At 33.7% G+C, this 19,162-nt stretch overlaps 1 protein-coding gene across 1 annotated transcript in view; it reads left to right on the forward strand.

Annotated features, from left to right (window-relative positions):
• The first annotated feature begins 4,483 nt into the window (after positions 1–4,483).
• The window catches only part of bdnf (brain-derived neurotrophic factor), a 33,601-nt gene continuing 18,922 nt past the window's right edge, over positions 4,484–19,162 (forward strand). The window contains exon 1 of the mRNA XM_058077051.2: positions 4,484–4,500. The gene's annotated coding sequence lies outside the window, so the exon portion shown is untranslated. The remainder of the gene's footprint in view (positions 4,501–19,162) is intronic.

Raw genomic sequence — 19,162 nt, forward strand, 5'->3', positions numbered from 1 at the left:
TTTTGGCGTTTTAAATAAACTAAACTTATTCCCATAACCTAATTGTTACAATATCAGATTTTTTTTCCAACTATATGCTATGAAAAAAAATCATAATATTATGATTTTTTTTCCTCACACAATTGTGAATTTTTTCTCTTAAAATTTTGACATTATTGTTGACAAATTACAGCATTTTTTTCGTTTTTGCTAATTCCCATGCTATTTTGACATCATAACTTTTTCCTCAACTTAATTTTCCAAAAATGGCAACTTTATTAATTGTTTTATTTTTTTCATAATATTATCAAAATATTCAGCTTTATGCTACTAAAATAGCGTTATTTTTTTGTATTTGTTTTGATTTTATTTTCTTACAATTACCGATTTTTTAATATTTTCATTTCATTTTTAGTATGTGCTGCAGGGCACAAAACTCTAAACTTTTGCAACTTATACAAAACAAGTTGCTGGTTCAATGCTGGCGAACTTTAAGCACTGCTCGGACTCGAACCGGGGGGTCCGTTGTCCATCGAGCTTGAGAAGATGGGGTCAGTTCCCTTGATGCATCCCAGACTCTACTTTCAGCAGCCCCCCCCCCCCCCCCCCCCCTCGGTGAGTTGCATTTCAGGGACCTATTGAGCTCATTTTTTTGGCACTTTGTGTTCAGTTGTGGACTTCTGTAGAGCAGCTACACACAATAACCCGCACAGACTGCTTTCTAGATCTTCCAGATTATGCAGTCCTGTCGGCAGGCCCGCTTTGCTGTGATTGGTCACACTCCCGAGTGCTCCCGAGGACTTCCGGATACATAGGTCGGTGTTTACTTTTCTGATGCTTACTACAACATATATACGCCCCCTTTAAGACCCCCGTACAAAATCTAAGTTGGTTTAAAGCAGGGGTCTCAAACTCAACTGCAGGGTCTTGAGACACATGCTAACTCGCAAACTAGACAGCTAGCGACCTAAACGGTAGCCTTCAAGTTATTTCCTTTTAAACTTAAATAGCCAAAAACTTACCACTTCCACACGGATAGGGAGGATAACTATTAACAGTTATTTAACCTTTAACATGAACATTATTTACAACATATTGCGCAACTGCGGGGTCTTGAGACGCATGCTAACTCGCAAACTGGAGAGCTAGCGACCTAAACGGTAGCCTTCAAGTTATTTCCTTTCATCTTAAATAGCCAAAAAAACTTACCACTTCCACACGATAGGGAGGATAACTATTAACAGTTATTTAACCTTTAACATGAACATTATTTACAACATATTGCGCAACTGCGGGGGTCTTGAGACGCATGCTAACTCGCAAACTAGAGAGCTAGCATGCTAACTCGCAAACTAGAGAGCTAGTTTGAGACCTAAATGCTCGCCTTCAAGTTATTTCCTTTAAACTTAAACAGCCAAAAAACTTACCACTTCCACACGGATAGGGAGGATAACTATTAACAGTTATTTAACCTTTAACATGAACATCAATCAAACATAATAATTTTTTGCCGCGCTAATGTTAAACTTTCACATCAAGGCGGGGGGCCTCAAACTAGTGTTTTGCAGGCCACATTTGGCCCGCGGGCCGCATGTTTGAGACCCCTGTTTTAAATGTAATTTTTCAAGTGAATGAAAAACTCCTACACTTGAACCAAACATTCCAAGGTGTCTCCTTGATCTCTGACGTGTGAACTTTGTCGCCTTCCATTCGAGCCATGCAACTTTCAGCGGCGCGGCAAAATCAGCGTGATCTTTATTTTTAGCACGGCGGCTCAACGCATACAGGAACTCAAACCGTGCACCGCGCAGGCGCCGGCCCGGCGTTCTCATTCACAAGAATCCCTTCTGTGTGTTTATGTGCACACACACATATATACACACACACACAGGCAGGCAGGCCTTGGCTAAAGTTTATTAACTTTCTCTCAGCCAATCAGGTGCCTTGTGCGTTTTTCCTGTTGACCAATAGGGGCAGATGGAGGGGCTGGAGGTGGGTGTTGCTTAGCAACTGCAGGTAGAATCTCAGATCATGTTGGACCCATTGTTTTATCTCGCTTCCCTGGGAGACGGTGCATGATATGAGTTGTGATTTGTTAGTGTGTGCGAGGAAAAGAGGGGGGGTGTGGTGGTGGATGGGGGGGGGCACATCTGTCAAATGCGTCACAAAGTTGTTAACTCTATTTTTGTATCGTGAGACAAGCATCACGGCGACTTGAGCGGTATGTTGCTTTTTTCCGTGGGGGGGGGCGAATACTTTACTACTTGTTTTGTTTCCTTTTGCACCGTCTGCAAGCAAACTGCGGCCTTTGTCTCATCGCAAGAGTACTTGTGACTTAAATGAGATTCGTGCAAAGTCGGCGTGCCACGCCCGATCCCACGCAAGCGTGCATGCACAGCTCATAAACATGTGCAAATGTATAATATCTAAAAAATATATAGAAAGACTTTTAAAGAAGTAAAAAAAATATATAAATATTTTTAATTATTTAATTTAATTACAATAAAATATATTTATTTAGATAAGAAAAAATATAAAAATTACAATAATGTTAAAAATAAAGTATAATAAAAAAATAAAATAAATAATAATAAAATATAATTATTTTTGTTTGAATTACACAACAAACAAAAAACCTTCCTGATTTCATAATTAAATGTTTCATATATTCAAACAAACTTAAATATTAGTCAATGACAACACAACTGAAAAAAAATGTAACAAAAAAATACATAATTAATAAAAACAAACCAAAAAAAAACCTTAAACTATATCAGGAAAGCAGGAAGTGAACAAATGTAACAGTTACTGATTGTAAAAGTACCAAATGGTAAAAAATATATATATATTTATTTTTTTAATTATATTAATATTATATAATATATTATATTAAATTTAATTATATTATTTAAATAAAAATTTGGGAAAAAAAATCACAATTGACAAAAAAAACCTTAAACTATATTAGGAAAGCAGGAAGTGAACAAATGTAGCAGTTACTGATTGTAAAAGTACCAAATGGTATAAAAATAAAAGATTTTTTTATTATATTAATATTATATAATATATTATTATATTAAATTTAATTATATTATTTAAATAAAAATTTGGAGAAAAAAAATCACAATTGACAAAAAAAACCTTAAACTATATTAGGAAAGCAGGAAATGAACAAATGCAACAGTTACTGATTGTAAAAGTACCAAATGGTAAAAAATAAAAATAAAAGAATTTTTTTTATTATATTAATGTTATATAATATATTATTATATTAAATGTAATTATATTATTTAAATAAAAATTTGGGAAAAAAATCACAATTGACAAAAAAAACTTAAACTATATTAGGAAAGCAGGAAGTGAACAAATGTAACAGTTACTGATTGTAAAAGTACCAAATGGTAAAAAATAAAAAACTATTAATTTTTTTGATTATATTAATATTATATAATATATTATTATATTAAATGCAATTATATTATTTAAATAAAAATTAGGAAAAAAATCAAAATTGACGAAAAATTTTTTTTAACTATATTAGGAAAGCAGGAAGTGAACAAATGCAGCAGTTACTGGTTGTAAAAGTACCAAATGGTAAAAAATAAAAATAAAAGATTTTTTTTTATTATATTAATATTATATAATATATTATTATATTAAATGTAATTATATTATTTAAATAAAAATTAGGAAAAAAATCAAAATTGATGAAAAAAAAACTTAAACTATATTAGGAAAGCAGGAAGTGAACAAATGTGGCAGTTACTGATTGTAAAAGTACCAAATGGTAAAAAATAAAAATAAAATATTTTTTTATTATATTAATATTATATAATATATTATTATATTAAATGTAATTATATTATTTAAATAAAAATTTGGAAAAAAATCACAATTGACAAAAAAAACTTAAACTATATTAGGAAAGCAGGAAGTGAACAAATGTAACAGTTACTAATTGTACCAGTACCAGATGGAGGGGTAGTATTTAATAAGCTTTGCTTCTTCCTACTCCTTTTCGGACATGTGGAACTGTGAACTGATTATGTGATGCATTCAATTGTAATCTGATGCATGTTGAAATGAAATTCAACCATTACCAATTACACGCCTTTAAAAGATTACATCACAAAACACATCACATGAAGATTATTAATAACCATGAATATGCAAGTTGAATTAATTTCATGTATGTATTTCACATGGTGTGTGGAAAAAAAAAACTCTCCCCGTCCTCCATTGGCTGTGTTTGGTGATGCTGGAAGCAAATATTAAAATGGCTGATATGGAAATTGCTGGGATGCACACTGGATTTGGCTTGTAAAGCAGCGGCTGTGGGGATTGTTGGAAACACTTTTTTATGTCTGCCACTCTCCATTGCAGCCATCTGTGGAAAAGCCAAAGAAGTCCAAGACAACAACAACAACAACAAGAAAAAAAAAACTTGAGGAAATGGTCTTTTTTCCCTCCTAAACTGGAACTCGAACCGTCGGACATCTCAACGCGAGTCAACTATATAAGGTAAGCGAATAAAATATTGTCTTGTTAGATGACAAAGCTAGTTATTATATATCTTATGACTTATATAAATGACCTGTTCACCTGAAATGGACATTCTTCTTCTTTTCGGGATCAACATTTGCAAAAACAAAGCATATTTCAATATAAAATGTACTAACTATTTACCACTAATGAATAATAATAATAATAATAATAATAATGTAAGATGGAGTCTGGGAGTCAGCCCCAACAAACTCAGCACACAGGTGTGGTGTGTTCAATGACCCGCCGTGCAACATGTAAAATCTCAACATGTTTGTTTATTATTTTTACATTATTATTATTATTGATTTAATTTTATTGTAATTAATTTTATACTATTTTTAGATTTTATACTTTAATTTTTATTTTAATATTTTATACAATTTTTAATTAATTTCATACATTTTTATTAGGTTTTTTTATGATCTAATTACAAAAATATTTCTAAAGAACGACTAAATTGGGTAATTGGGTAGTATAGGGGTGTTATTCCATGCCCAGAGGGCTCTAATAGTGTTAAAAAAACATTTTTAGAAAGTTGTAATGTTTTTTTTATGGTCTAATTACAAAAATATTTCTAAAGAACGACTAAATTGGGTAGTATAGGGGTGCTATTTCATGCCCAGAGGGCTCTAATAGTGTTACAATTTTTTTTAGAAGGTTGTAATGTTTTTTTTATGGTATAATTGCAAAAATATTTCTAAAGAACGACTAAATTGGGTAGTATAGGGGTGCTATTTCATGCCCAGAGGGCTCTAATAGTGTTACAAATTTTTTTTTAGAAGGTTGTAATGTTTTTTTTATGGTCTAATTACAAAAATATTTCTAAAGAACGACTAAATTGGGTAGTATAGGGGTGCTATTTCATGCCCAGAGGGCTCTAATAGTGTTACAATTTTTTTTTAGAAGGTTGTAATGTTTTTTTTATGGTCTAATTCCAAAAATATTTCTAAAGAACGACTAAATTGTGAAATAAATTATTTCGCTAAACAAGTATTTTAATAAAAATGTAAAAAATATTTGATATGAGTAGGAGTCAAATGTTATATATTTTTAATAATAATATTTTTGTTAATAATTTTTTTACACATGATTTTACAGGTAAGTCAAATTGTTGCGCTGTATGCTACCATATAAGAAAAGAGTGACTCATAAGATTGTAGATTGTTTTTTTTTTTGTACCCCCACCCCACCCCACCCCACTCCACTCCACTCCACCCCCGGAGGGCAATAATGTCCCCATTTGTCGGGTGGGGTGGGTTTTGTGTGGCAAACACCAGACTCCACTTTATCAACACGAATGCGGCCTGTTGGCAGAGCCGTGTGGCAGAGCTAAAGTGGGGGTGGGTGGGGTGTTTTGGGTGGGGTGGGGGTTGGGTGGGTGAGATTTACAGTTTCCTGTAGCAGGTAGTGTCGCCTGTTGTGAAACAATGTGACAGAAAATCAGTAAGCGCGGGTTGATGATGATGATGATGATGATGATGATGATGGCTCAGCAAGTGTGCTTCGCCCCAAAGCTCTGTTCTCCTCGGGGCGGGCGTATCCGAAGCCCCCCGCCACCTCAGACGGTATAGCGTATGCTAGCCCGCCGATGACTCATCCGTACGGGCGGGCAGGTAGTCTCGGAAAAAAAAAAAAAAAAAAAAAAAAAATTCACAATTTGCAGAGTCAACTGAAGTACTTTGCTGACTTCAAACCCGAAACCCACACACAGTCGACACGCCAGCCGCCGCCACGCCGCCGCCGCCGCCGCCGCCGCCGCCGATGCTCCATTCAGCCTAGAACAACCAAAAAAAAAAAAAAAAAAAATTCCTAATAATAACAGTCACCCTGTGTTCCCGCGCCCCCGCTGTGTTGCACACGTAATGACAATATCGGTGACACGCGCGACAGCGAGGCATCAGTTGAGCCGCCAGAATTGTATTTTCTTTTATTGAAACGGCAAATTTGTCATCATTGCGGCAATTGCCATGGCGACAGGGTGAGTCCCAAACCGAGCGCTATTATGCGCGGCTGTTGTTGTCTATCCGTGTGTGTGTGTGTGTGTGTGTGTGTGTGTGTGCTTGTTACCCTTTACTGCAACTTCCCAGAAACACTGCACACATTCAAATATTCAAATATATATATAAATATTCATTCCCAGCCAATCACAGGGCACATATAGACAAACAACCATTCACACTCACATTCATACCTATGGACAATTTGGATTATATCAATCGATTAAAAAATATTTGATCATGATTAATCGCATTTTGGCCACAGTTAATTCAGTTAACACCCTGGACTGGTGGCAAGCCAATCACAGGCAAACAACCATTCACACTCACATTCATACCTATGGACAATTTGGATTATATCAATCGATTAAAAAATATTTGATCATGATTAATCGCATTTTGGCCACAGTTAATTCAGTTAACACCCTGGACTGGTGGCAAGCCAATCACAGGCAAACAACCATTCACACTCACATTCATACCTATGGACAATTTGGATTATATCAATCGATTAAAAAATATTTGATCATGATTAATCGCATTTTGGCCACAGTTAATTCAGTTAACACCCTGGACTGGTGGCCAGCCAATCACAGGGCACATATAGACAAACAACCATTCACACTCACATTCATACCTATGGACAATTTGGAGTCGCTAATTAACCTAGCATGTTTTTGGAATGTGGGAGGAAACCGGAGTACCCGGAGAAAACCCACGCAAAGTCCACACAGAGATGACCGAGGGTGGAATTGAACTCGCGTCTCCTAGCTGTGAGGCCTGCGGACTAACCACTCCTCCACCGTGTAGCAATATTTTTTATCATTACTGTATAACAAAACCTGTTTACGACCTTGTATCAGAGCCCTCTAGCCATAAAATAACACCCCTATAGTCACCGTTACTCTGCAAACTCCACACAGAGATGGCCGAGGGTGGGATTGAACTCGGGTCTCCTAGCTGTGAGGCCTGTGCACTAACCACTCGTGCAAAATACAATTAATAAAAAAAAATGATTCCTATTTTAGAGGAGTTTGGGTTTTTGGGGGTGAACTGATGATTGTTTACCGAATTTTTTTTGTCTTCGTAATTAATTTATTTGTGATTAATCTGATTAAAATGACTTCCACCAAGGCCAGATATTTAGTTTTATTGTTTTGGATTAAAAAAAATTTTTTTTACAGGTTTAAAAGCTTAAAAAATTTTTTTTAAAGGTTTAAAATCTTATGCTAATTTTCCCATTGTACAATACACATGCATAATGCAGAATAAGCACCGTTGCACTAATAATACGTGAATACATAAAGCATAAAATAAAACATGAAATCATTGGTTAGAATGTAAAAAAAAGTAATTATATAATAAATAAGTATGATTAATATATTAAAAATAAAACATAAAATTGTTTAAAAATTACATAATTCAAAAATAAATAGTAAAATACAGTGTACAATAATGTGAATACAAATATATTACAGTTATTAATTAAAAAAAATAAATTAATCATTCAGGACAAGTCAGTAATTGTTCATTTATTGGCTCCCACGCTGCCTCCAAAAGTTTTTAAGTGTAATTAATTTTTAAGCCGCTGCAGGAAATACAATTTAACCGTGATTAATCTGCACTGGCCTAGCTTAAGGAGACAAGGCAGTGAAAGTGCACTCCTGTACGAAGGCTTTACTCGTCCTTTAGAGAACTACAATAGCGCTCGGTAGAGCGCTGACCTCCCCCAAGGCCGCACATGTTCGACTGCTAGTGTTTCATCACCAAACTAGAAAGGCACTCATATGGCGCCATAGTTCCCACACCATAAATATTACTCCTACACTTACTTTGCCTACATATATTGCCAATGTTAACATGCTAGCAATGCTAACATCGGCATACAAACATATAACATAACAGTGCCAATTGTTTATATATGTGTCTAGCTAAAAAAAATGCTACTGTGCTAATGTTAGCATGCTAACACCGAACATGATAGTGCACTTTATATCACTGTCTGCCTATGAAAATGGCTAGCTAAATGTTAGCATGCTAAAAATGAGCATGATAGTACTAAGTCTTCATATAAGTGTCTACCTCTGAAAATGGCTAAAAATGCTACTTTGCTAATGTTAACATGCTAACAATGCTAACATTAGCATACAACAGCGCCAATTATTTATATATGTGTCTAGCAAAAAAAATGCTACTGTGTTAATGTTAGCATGCTAACACCGAACATGATAGTGCTAAGTCTTTATATCACTGTCTACCTATGAAAATGGCTAGCTGAATGGCTAAATGTTAGCATGCTAAAAATTAGCATGATAGTACTAAATCTTCATATAAGTGTCTACCTCTGAAAATGGCTAAAAATGCTACTTTGCTAATGTTAACATGCTAACAATGCTAACATTAGCATACAACAGCGCCAATTGTTTATATATGAGTCTAGCAAAAAAAATGCTACTGTGTTAATGTTAGCATGCTAACACCGAACAGGATAGTGCTAAGTCTTTATATATCACTGTCTACCTATGAAAATGAAGTTGTAAATTTTGGAAAATTATTATGGGAATAAAGCCAAAATATTATATAAATCATAAAAATATGAAAAAAATATATAATATTTTATAAAATATTATTAATATATTATAGCATAGAGTTGAATTTTTTTTATGTATGGTAAAATGAGAAACGAAACCAAATAATTATATATAATTATTATATATATATAGTATATATATTTTTTTATAATATATTATTAATATATTATAGCATAGTGTTGAAATGTTTTTTTTTAAATGTATGGTAAAATGAAAAATGAAACCAAATAAAATTGTACATTTTGGAAAAATATTATGGGAATAAAGCCAAAATATTACATAAATCATAAAAATATGAAGAAATGTTTTATATATATATATATATATATATTATTAATATATTATAGCATAGAGTTGAAATATTTTTTCAAAAATGTATAGTAAAATGAGAAACAAAACCAAATAAAGTTGTAAATTTTGGAAAATTATTATCAGAATAAAGCCAAAATATTATATAAATTGTAAAAATATGAAGAAAAATTTTATATATATATATTATATTTTGTAATATATTATAGCATAGAGTTGAAATATTGTTTGAAAAATGTATGGTAAAATGAGAAACAAAACCAAATAAAGTTGTAAATTTTGGAAAATTATTATGGGAATAAAGCCAAAATATTATGGGAATATAATCAAAATACCAATGTTGATGGTAATTATGTGCTTTTTCACTTCCTATATATATATATATATATATATTTTTTTTTTTTTTTAATTTTTTTTTTTTTTTTTTAATTTTTTTTTTTTTTTTTTTTTTTTTTTAAGTATGTATGCGTAGATATTACCAAAATGTGAACGTGTCGTTTTTCCGTACGTGGCCGTCCTTGTACGGACACGGTTGCCAGGTTTGGCAACATGTGTCAAAAGACGAAGAAAAGCCTGCCAAATACTTGGAAGTGCCTCCGTGGTACTTCCTGTTCCTGTAGGCGTCCCCGGGACCCACGCTGGCGTCATGCCTCTCTCGCACGCACACGCCTCCACAAAGCGGGCCTCCCCTTTGTTTCACCCAAAATGGACGCTTGACGGGGGTCAACCGGCGGATGACCGACCTCGTTTTTTTTTTTGTTTTTTTTTTTTTGTCGTCTGCTTCTCGGCCTTTTGTAACGGCGTTCCTAATGAATCGAAAGTTGCTCCACGTGGGCTTTTTCGCCGCACTTAGCTTCTCCTCCGCCCACCTCAATCTTCATTTGTGTTTTTTTTTTTTATTTTTTTTTTTTAAACGCCAAAACATATGCCCTCGCGCAACTCCAACAAAGTGGTGAGCCATCGTGCCCACTCGCCGTATCTTCTTCCCCCACTCTGGAATGACGTTCCCACGGAGGCACGTGGACGTGCACGCCCACTGATGACGCATACGGGCTGCCTGTGTCACATGACGGGGAACTGCAGCAGGAACTACTTTATGTCCGGAACCCGGCTCAAGCTAGCGTTAGCATATACGTGGTTTATCACGAGGGTCTCCAAAGTGTGGCCCCCCGGGGGGCTGTTTGCAGCCTGTGGCACTTCTTAAAAAAATAAAAATAAAAAAAAAGTTTAGACAAAAGAAAAGCAAAAAAAATCAGTAGCAGTTTTTTCAAAAAAATTATGTAAAAATACAAAGAGTAAAAAGTTGCAATTTAGCAAAAAAAGTCATAATTTTACCAGAATAACGCAATAATATTGTATTATGACAAAAAAAAAAGTCATTTTAGTAGCATAATATTCAAACATTTAAGAAAAAATATCATAATATGAAAGACAAACTAAACAAAATAATTTTTTAAAATATTTTTTTGGAAAAATTTTATTAAGATAGTTATGGGGTCATGAGGAAAAAAATTACAAGAACAAATTTAAAATAATTTGAACATTTACAAATAATTTTTTTAAAAGCAAAAAAAATGTTTTTTGGTTTATTAATTATTACTGCTAATAATAATTAATTATAACTAAATGTCATTTTTAATTTTTTTTAATCATGATATGAAAAACAAACGAAACTCAAAATTTGGGAAAAAAAAGTTATATTATGGAAATTAAGTCACCAAAAAAATTGAAATAGTTGAAAAATTAAACAGCAGCAAAAATGAAAAAATCTACAGGATGACGTCAAAATATTACAGAGAAAATAAAAGAAAAAAAATTTATTTTATATATTAATAAAATTATTAATTTAAATTTAGTAGTAGCATTGAGTTTTTGGTTTTTACTTGTAATATTATGATAAACTCAAAACAAAATAAATTGTTAAAATGTTTGATAAATGTATTATGAATAAAGTTGAAATATTTACAACTTCCATATGGAATTTTTGAAAAAATGTCATATTGTTAAATTTGATTGGAATAAAGTCAAAATATTACAGAAAAAATAAAAGAAAAAAAGTCATAATTTCACAAGAAAATACTTGATGAAAAAAATTATTAATTTAAATTTAGTAGCATTGAGTTTTTGGTTTTTACTTGAAATATTATGTTTGATAAATGTATTATGAATAAAGTTGAAATATTTACAACTTCCATATGGAATTTTTGAAAAAATGTCATATTGTTAAATTTGATGGGAATAAAGTCAAAATATTACAGAAAAAATAAAAGAAAAAAAGTCATAATTTCACAAGAAAATACTTGATGAAAAAAATTATTAATTTAAATTTAGTAGCATTGAGTTTTTGGTTTTTACTTGAAATATTATGTTTGATAAATGTATTATGAATAAAGTTGAAATAATTACAACTTCCATATGTAATTTTTGAAAAAATTTGAAAAACGTCATATTGTTAAATTTTATGGGAATAAAGTCAAAATATTACGATCATTTATGAATTTTTTTTAACAGCAAAACGAGACTAAAAATTTTTTTTTTACTAAAAAAATTTAATAAAAAAATAATAAAAAAAATTTTTTTACTAAAAAAAATTTATTATTATTTTTTTTAATATCCTGTGTATCTCCCGGGGGGGGGGGCTATGCCTCAGAACCTAGTGACGCCCCTGTTGTCCTTCATGCCTGTGCGCCGCATTGAAGGTGATTGCATCACACTCGCAATATCCGACCCTCGTACTGTAAACAGTCCGCCACTCACAGAGCAGGCCCGTGTATGCAAAATTTCAAGCCACCTCCCGCCGCTTGCACCATGCGAACAACATGTAAATCTTCTCCATTCAAATCACCCACAAATCCAGGTAGCAACCACTACCACACTTCTATCACATCCATCCATCCATCCATCTTGTCGTCGTCCGTCCGTCCGTCCGTCACACTGTCCACAGAAAACAGCTAAATTAGCGCAAACGCCGCGCTCGGCGCCAGCGTGAAGTATGGTGGCAGCAGGGCGATCATTTACAGAGCGTATTACTTCCACACGACCTGAGCTCTGAGTCACCGGCCGGGTTTGGGTAATTAATTTCCACGCTCTTCAGAGATTATTTTAGATCGGCACGAAGCGTCTTATCAACAGGCTGCCGTTCTTAAAACTCTTACTTAAACTTAAATTGGAGCTAAAAAGCTCCTGGATCGTAATGGCGGTCGGATGGCGGCCAGGGATGGCGGTCGGATGGCGGTCGGATGTTGGTTTTTTTTTAATGGAGGTCGAGGAATAACAACACCCGAAATAACAGCTGTCATTCAAAGTAAGAAAGTTCTGATGGATTTGTTTTTAATCATAAATCAAATCCGGTTTAACAAGCTAACAAACCAAAACCAAATATTGTGCTTATTTATTACTATTGCTAATAATAATAATAATAATAATAATAATAATAATAACTAGATGTCATTTTTGTAGTTTTTTTTAATCATGATTTTACAAGAATAACGCCGTAATATCATATTTTTCAAACATTTAATGAAAAAATGTCGTAATATGAAAGACAAACTTCGCAAAATATTTTTTTTTTGTAAAAATTTAATTGGCGAAATTTGAAATACGAATTTGAAATAATTTGAATATTTATGAATAAAACACCTCTTATGGGAAAAAAAACTGTAATTTTTTTAAAGCAAAAAAATTTTTTTTTGGTTTATTAATTACTACTGCTAATAATAATAACTAAATGTCATTTTTGTTGTTTTTTTTTATCATGATTTTACAAGAATAACGCCGTAATATCATATTATGACAAACACAAGTCATTTTAGTAGCATAATTTTCAAAAATGTAATAAAAAATGTCTTAATAGGAAAGACAAACTATGCAAAATTTTTGTAAAATTTAATTGGAGAAATTTGAAATAAAAATTTGAAATAATTAGAATATTTATTATAAATAAAACACTTCTTATGGGAATTTTTTTTTTCAAGCAAATACAATTTTTTTGGTTTATTAATTACTACTGCTAAAAATAATAACTCGATGTCAAAAATATTACAGAAAAAATACAAGAAAAAAAAACATAATTTTACAAGAATAACGCCATGATATCATATTATGACAAACACAATTTTAGTAGCATAATTTTCAAACATTTAATAAAAAAAATCTCGTAATATGAAAGACAAACTACGCAAAATAATTTTTTTTGTAAAATTTAATTAGAGAAATTTGAAATACAAATTTGAAATAATTAGAATATTTATAAATAAAACACCTCTTATGGGAAAATAAACAATTTTTTAAAGCATAAATTTTTTTTTGGGTTTATTAATTACTACTGCTAATAATAATAACTAGATGTCATTTTTGTAGTTTTTTAAATCATGATATGAAAAACAAACAAAAGAAAAATTAGTTTGGGGAAAAAGTTAAATTATGGAAATAAAGTGACAAAAAAATTGAAATAGTTGAAAAATTAAACAGCAGCAAAGATGGAAAAATCGACAGGATGACATAAAAAATATTACGGAAAAAAAAAAGTCATATGAATGACTTTCATATGATGAAAAAAATTTAGTAGCATAGAAAAAAAATATTGAATTTTCAAAATTTCTTATGTGATTAGAAATAAACCAAAAAAATTAAATTTGGATGAATTAGAACAAAGTTCATACTAATAATTTTTTTAATGGTCCCGATATAAGCGATATTAAAAATAGAAATATAGAAAAATCCAAGATTGAGCCAATAATGACACATCCAGCCCCCCCCCGACTTAATAGCTGTCATTGTGCCGAGGGGTAAAAAACTGCTGATAGACTACAATTTTTCGGCAAGCACTTGACATTTTAGTAATGATTCCTGAGACCAGACGGGGCCCAAAAGTAATTAGCAGATGTAAACACGCAAGTTTGATGACTTGTGGACTTCACGTGGCTCCGACAATACCTTTTCTCCCGTTTTTAATTTCCTATCATCCGAGCAAAAGGAGGAGCAGGAATTGCTTCTCAAAGCTCATATCGTCGTCGGATGCCCGCGTCGCTCGCCAAAGATTGGATTAAATGGAGCCACATCGCGTCTTAAAAAGGGGAGATTGCTGCTTTGGAAGTGGAGGGAATTCCCAAAGTAATAACAAGTGGGAAAATGAGCCGGCTATTAAATCGGCATAATGTCCAAATACGATACCTTTTCTTTAGCGGGCGGGAAAAATGTGGCTTTTGGCATCGTTTATCCAACTACCTTCACATATAGTACATATGCATTTACATATACATTTACATATACGTACATATACATTTATATATACGTATACTTACATATACTTACATATACTTACATATACGTACATACACTTACATATACTTACATATACGTACATACGTATTTGTACATATACATTTACATATACGTAGTATATACATATACATACATACACATTTACATACATATACGTACATATACATTTACATATATATACATATATGCACATATACGCACACATACATTTACATATACGTACATATATAAGTACATATACATTTGCATATAAGCACATATACATATATATATATATATATACATTTACACATATGTACATATACTTACATATACGTACATATATGTACATATACGTACATATACGTACATACACTTACATATACTTACATATACGTACATACGTATTTGTACATATACATTTACATATACATAGTATATACATATACATACATACATATTTACATACATATACATACATATACATTTACATATATATACATATATGCACATATATGTACATACATTTACATATACGTACATATATAAGTACATATACATTTGCATATAAGTACATATACATATATGCACATATGCATGTATGTACATATACATTTACTTACATATACTTACATACACTTACATATACTTACATATACGTACATACATATTTGTACATATACATTTACATATACGTATATTTACATATACATTTATATATTCGTACATATACATACATATATAAGTACATATACATTTACATATAAGTACATATTAATTTACATATACATATATGCACATATGCATGTACGTACATATACTTACATATACTTACATATACTTACATATACTTACATATACTTACATATACGTACATATACGTACATATACGTACATATACGTACATATACGTACATATACGTACATATACGTACATATACTTACATATACGTACATACGTATTTGTACATATACATTTACATATACGTACATATACATTTATATATTCGTACATATATAAGTACATATACATTTACATATAAGTACATATACGTACATATAAGTACATATTAATTTACATATACATATATGCACATATGCATATACATACTTTTACATATACTTACATATACATACATATACATATATGCACATATGCATGTACGTACATATACATTTACATATACGTACACATACATTTACATATATGTACATATATAAGTACATATATAAGTACATATACATTTGCATATACGTACACATACATTTACATATACGTACATATATAAGTGCATATACATTTGCATATAAGTACATATACGTACATATACATATATGCACATATGCATGTACTTACATATACATTTACTTACATATACGTACATACACTTACATATACGTACATACATATTTGTACATATACATTTACATATACGTATATTTACATATACATTTATATATTCGTACATATACATACATATATAAGTACATATACATTTACATATAAGTACATATTAATTGGCGTATATGTACATATATGTACATATACATACATGCACATATGCATGTACGTACATTTACATACACTTACATATACTTACATATATGTACATATGTATTTGTACATATACATTTACATATACGTACATATACATTTATATATTCGTACATATATAAGTACATATACATTTACATATAAGTACATATACGTACATATAAGTACATATTAATTTACATATACATATATGCACATTTGCATATACATACTTTTACATATACGTACATATACATACATATACATATATGCACATATGCATGTACGTACATATACATTTACATATACGTACATATACTTACATATACGTATATGTAGTAAAACTACATTTCCATATCCATACATATACTGCATATACATATTGTCTCCTCCGCTAGCTTGAATATCTTGACTGTCCAGGAGTGTTTGAATCCGTGACCTTACGCCGAGCCGTGAGATGCGTACGCCACGGCAAAAAGAGGGCGTCAAAAGGCTGGGCGAGTGGGAAAAAGGGACGTGCATGAGTCAGGCGGCGAGTCTGCAAGGAGCTGTGGGAGCACAGGAAGTGTTAACAACATCACAAGTAGGAGCCATTCAACTTACCACGTCAGGGAGCGGAGAGGAGGATGATGATGATGATGGTGATGATGATGATGATGGTGGTGGTGGGAACGCTCGTAGGTGACGGGACACATACGTCCGTATCATTAAATCATGTGCATCGACGAGGGGAATTGATCATCCTCAAACGTGTTAGCTCTCTCTTGCTAGCTCGTTATCATCGCCTTTGGTCTTTGCTCATTCGCCGTATCGCTTATCGTATGGACATCGATTCCGTCGAGCGCCCCGAGCAAGGCATCAAGAACGGCGACTGCTTATTTTAGAGTCGGGACACTATAGACAGACTCCAGCTTTAATCGTTTTTATTCGTTGTGTTTATTTGCGTACGTCGCGTGTATGTGACTCCGACTAAGCACGGCGCTGTTAGCTCGTGAGGCGTTCAGGCGCACTGCATAATATGGGAGGCGGCCAGACGATGTTGGTCAAGATGGTGAATTGTATCAAAGCGTGATTGTTTATTTTATTTTTTTCTACCAATGAAGATTGTCCATGATTGCCCACCCGTGAATCGGTGACACTCGAGCCGTCATCAACCTGTGAGTCGATGAAAGTCGAGTCTTTCATCAAGGACCCGTGAGATCCCAGAGAAACGTGAAACTCAAATTTTCATAGAGCGCCAAAAAATGAGTGAAACTCGAGTGGTCATCAAGCTGTGAGTCGGTGAAAGTCGAGTCTTTGTCAAGCACCCATGAGTCAGTGAAAGTCGAGTCTTTGTCAAGCACCCATGAGTCAGTGGAAGTCGATTTGTCGTCAACCCGTGAGTCGGTGACCCTCGAGCTGTCATCAACCTGTGAGTCGGTGAAAGTCGAGTCTTCATTAAGCACCCTTGAGTCAATGAAAGTTGAGTCTTTGTCGAGCACCCATGAGTCAGTGAAACTCGAGTGGTCATCAACCTGTGAGTCAGTGAAAGTCGAGTCTTTGTCGAGCCCCCATGAGTCAGTGAAACTCGAGTGGTCATCAACCTGTGAGTCAGTGAAAGTCGAGTCTTTGTCGAGCCCCCATGAGTCAGTGAAAGTCGAGTCTTTGTCAAGCACCCATGAGTCAGTGAACGTCGAGTCTTTGTCAAGCACCCATGAGTCAGTGAAAGTCGATTCGTCGTCAACCCGTGAGTCGGTGACCCTCGAGCTGTCATCAACCTGTGAGTCAGTGAAAGTCGAGTCTTCATTAAGCACCCTTGAGTCAATGAAAGTTGAGTCTTTGTCGAGCACCCATGAGTCAGTGAAACTCGAGTGGTCATCAACCTGTGAGTCGGTGAAAGTCGAGTCTTCATCAAGCACCCATGAGTCAGTGAAACTCGAGTCTTCATCAAGCACCCATGAGTCAGTGAAAGTTGATTCGTCATCAACCTGTGAGTCGGTGAAAGTCGAGTCTTCATCAAGCACCCATGAGTCAGTGAAACTCGAGTCTTCATCAAGCACCCATGAGTCAGTGAAACTCGAGTCTTCATCAAGCACCAATGAGTCAGTGAAACTCAAGTGGTCATCAACCTGTGAGTCAGTGAAAGTCGAGTCTTCGTCAAGCACCCATGAGTCAGTGAAACTCGAGTGGTCATCAACCCGTGAGTCGGTGAAAGTTGAGTCTTCATCAAGCACCCATGAGTCAGTGAAACTCGAGTCTTCATCAAGCACCCATGAGTCAGTGAAAGTCGAGTCTTCATCAAGCACCCATGAGTCAGTGAAACTCGAGTCTTCATCAAGCACCCATGAGTCAGTGAAACTCGAGTCTTCATCAAGCACCCATGAGTCAGTGAAAGTCGAGTCTTCATCAAGCACCCATGAGTCAGTGAAACTCGAGTCTTCATCAACCCGTGAGTCAGTGAAAGTCGAATCTTCATCAAGCCGTGAGTCGGTGAAAGTCGAGTCTTCATCAAGCACCCATGAGTCAGTGAAACTCGAGTCTTCATCAAGCACCAATGAGTCAGTGAAAGTTGAGTCTTCATCAAGGACCCATGAGTCAGTGAAAGTCGAGTCTTCATCAAGCACCCATGAGTCAGTGAAAGTTGATTCGTCATCAACCCGTGAGTCGGTGAAAGTCGAGTCTTCATCAAGCACCCATGAGTCAGTGAAACTCGAGTCTTCATCAACCCGTGAGTCGGTGAAAGTCGAATCTTCATCAAGCCGTGAGTCGGTGAAAGTCGAGTCTTCATCAAGCACCCATGAGTCAGTGAAAGTTGAGTCTTCATCAAGCACCCATGAGTCAGTGAAACTCGAGTCTTCATCAAGCACCAATGAGTCAGTGAAACTCAAGTGGTCATCAACCTGTGAGTCAGTGAAAGTCGAGTCTTTGTCAAGCACCCGTGAGTCAGTGAAAGTCGAGTCTTCATC

This window comes from Doryrhamphus excisus, linkage group LG1 (assembly GCF_037039965.1).
Source record: "Doryrhamphus excisus strain RoL-2023G ecotype Guam linkage group LG1, RoL_Dexc_Guam_v1.1, whole genome shotgun sequence".
In the NCBI taxonomy this organism is placed as follows: Eukaryota; Metazoa; Chordata; class Actinopteri; order Syngnathiformes; family Syngnathidae; genus Doryrhamphus; species Doryrhamphus excisus.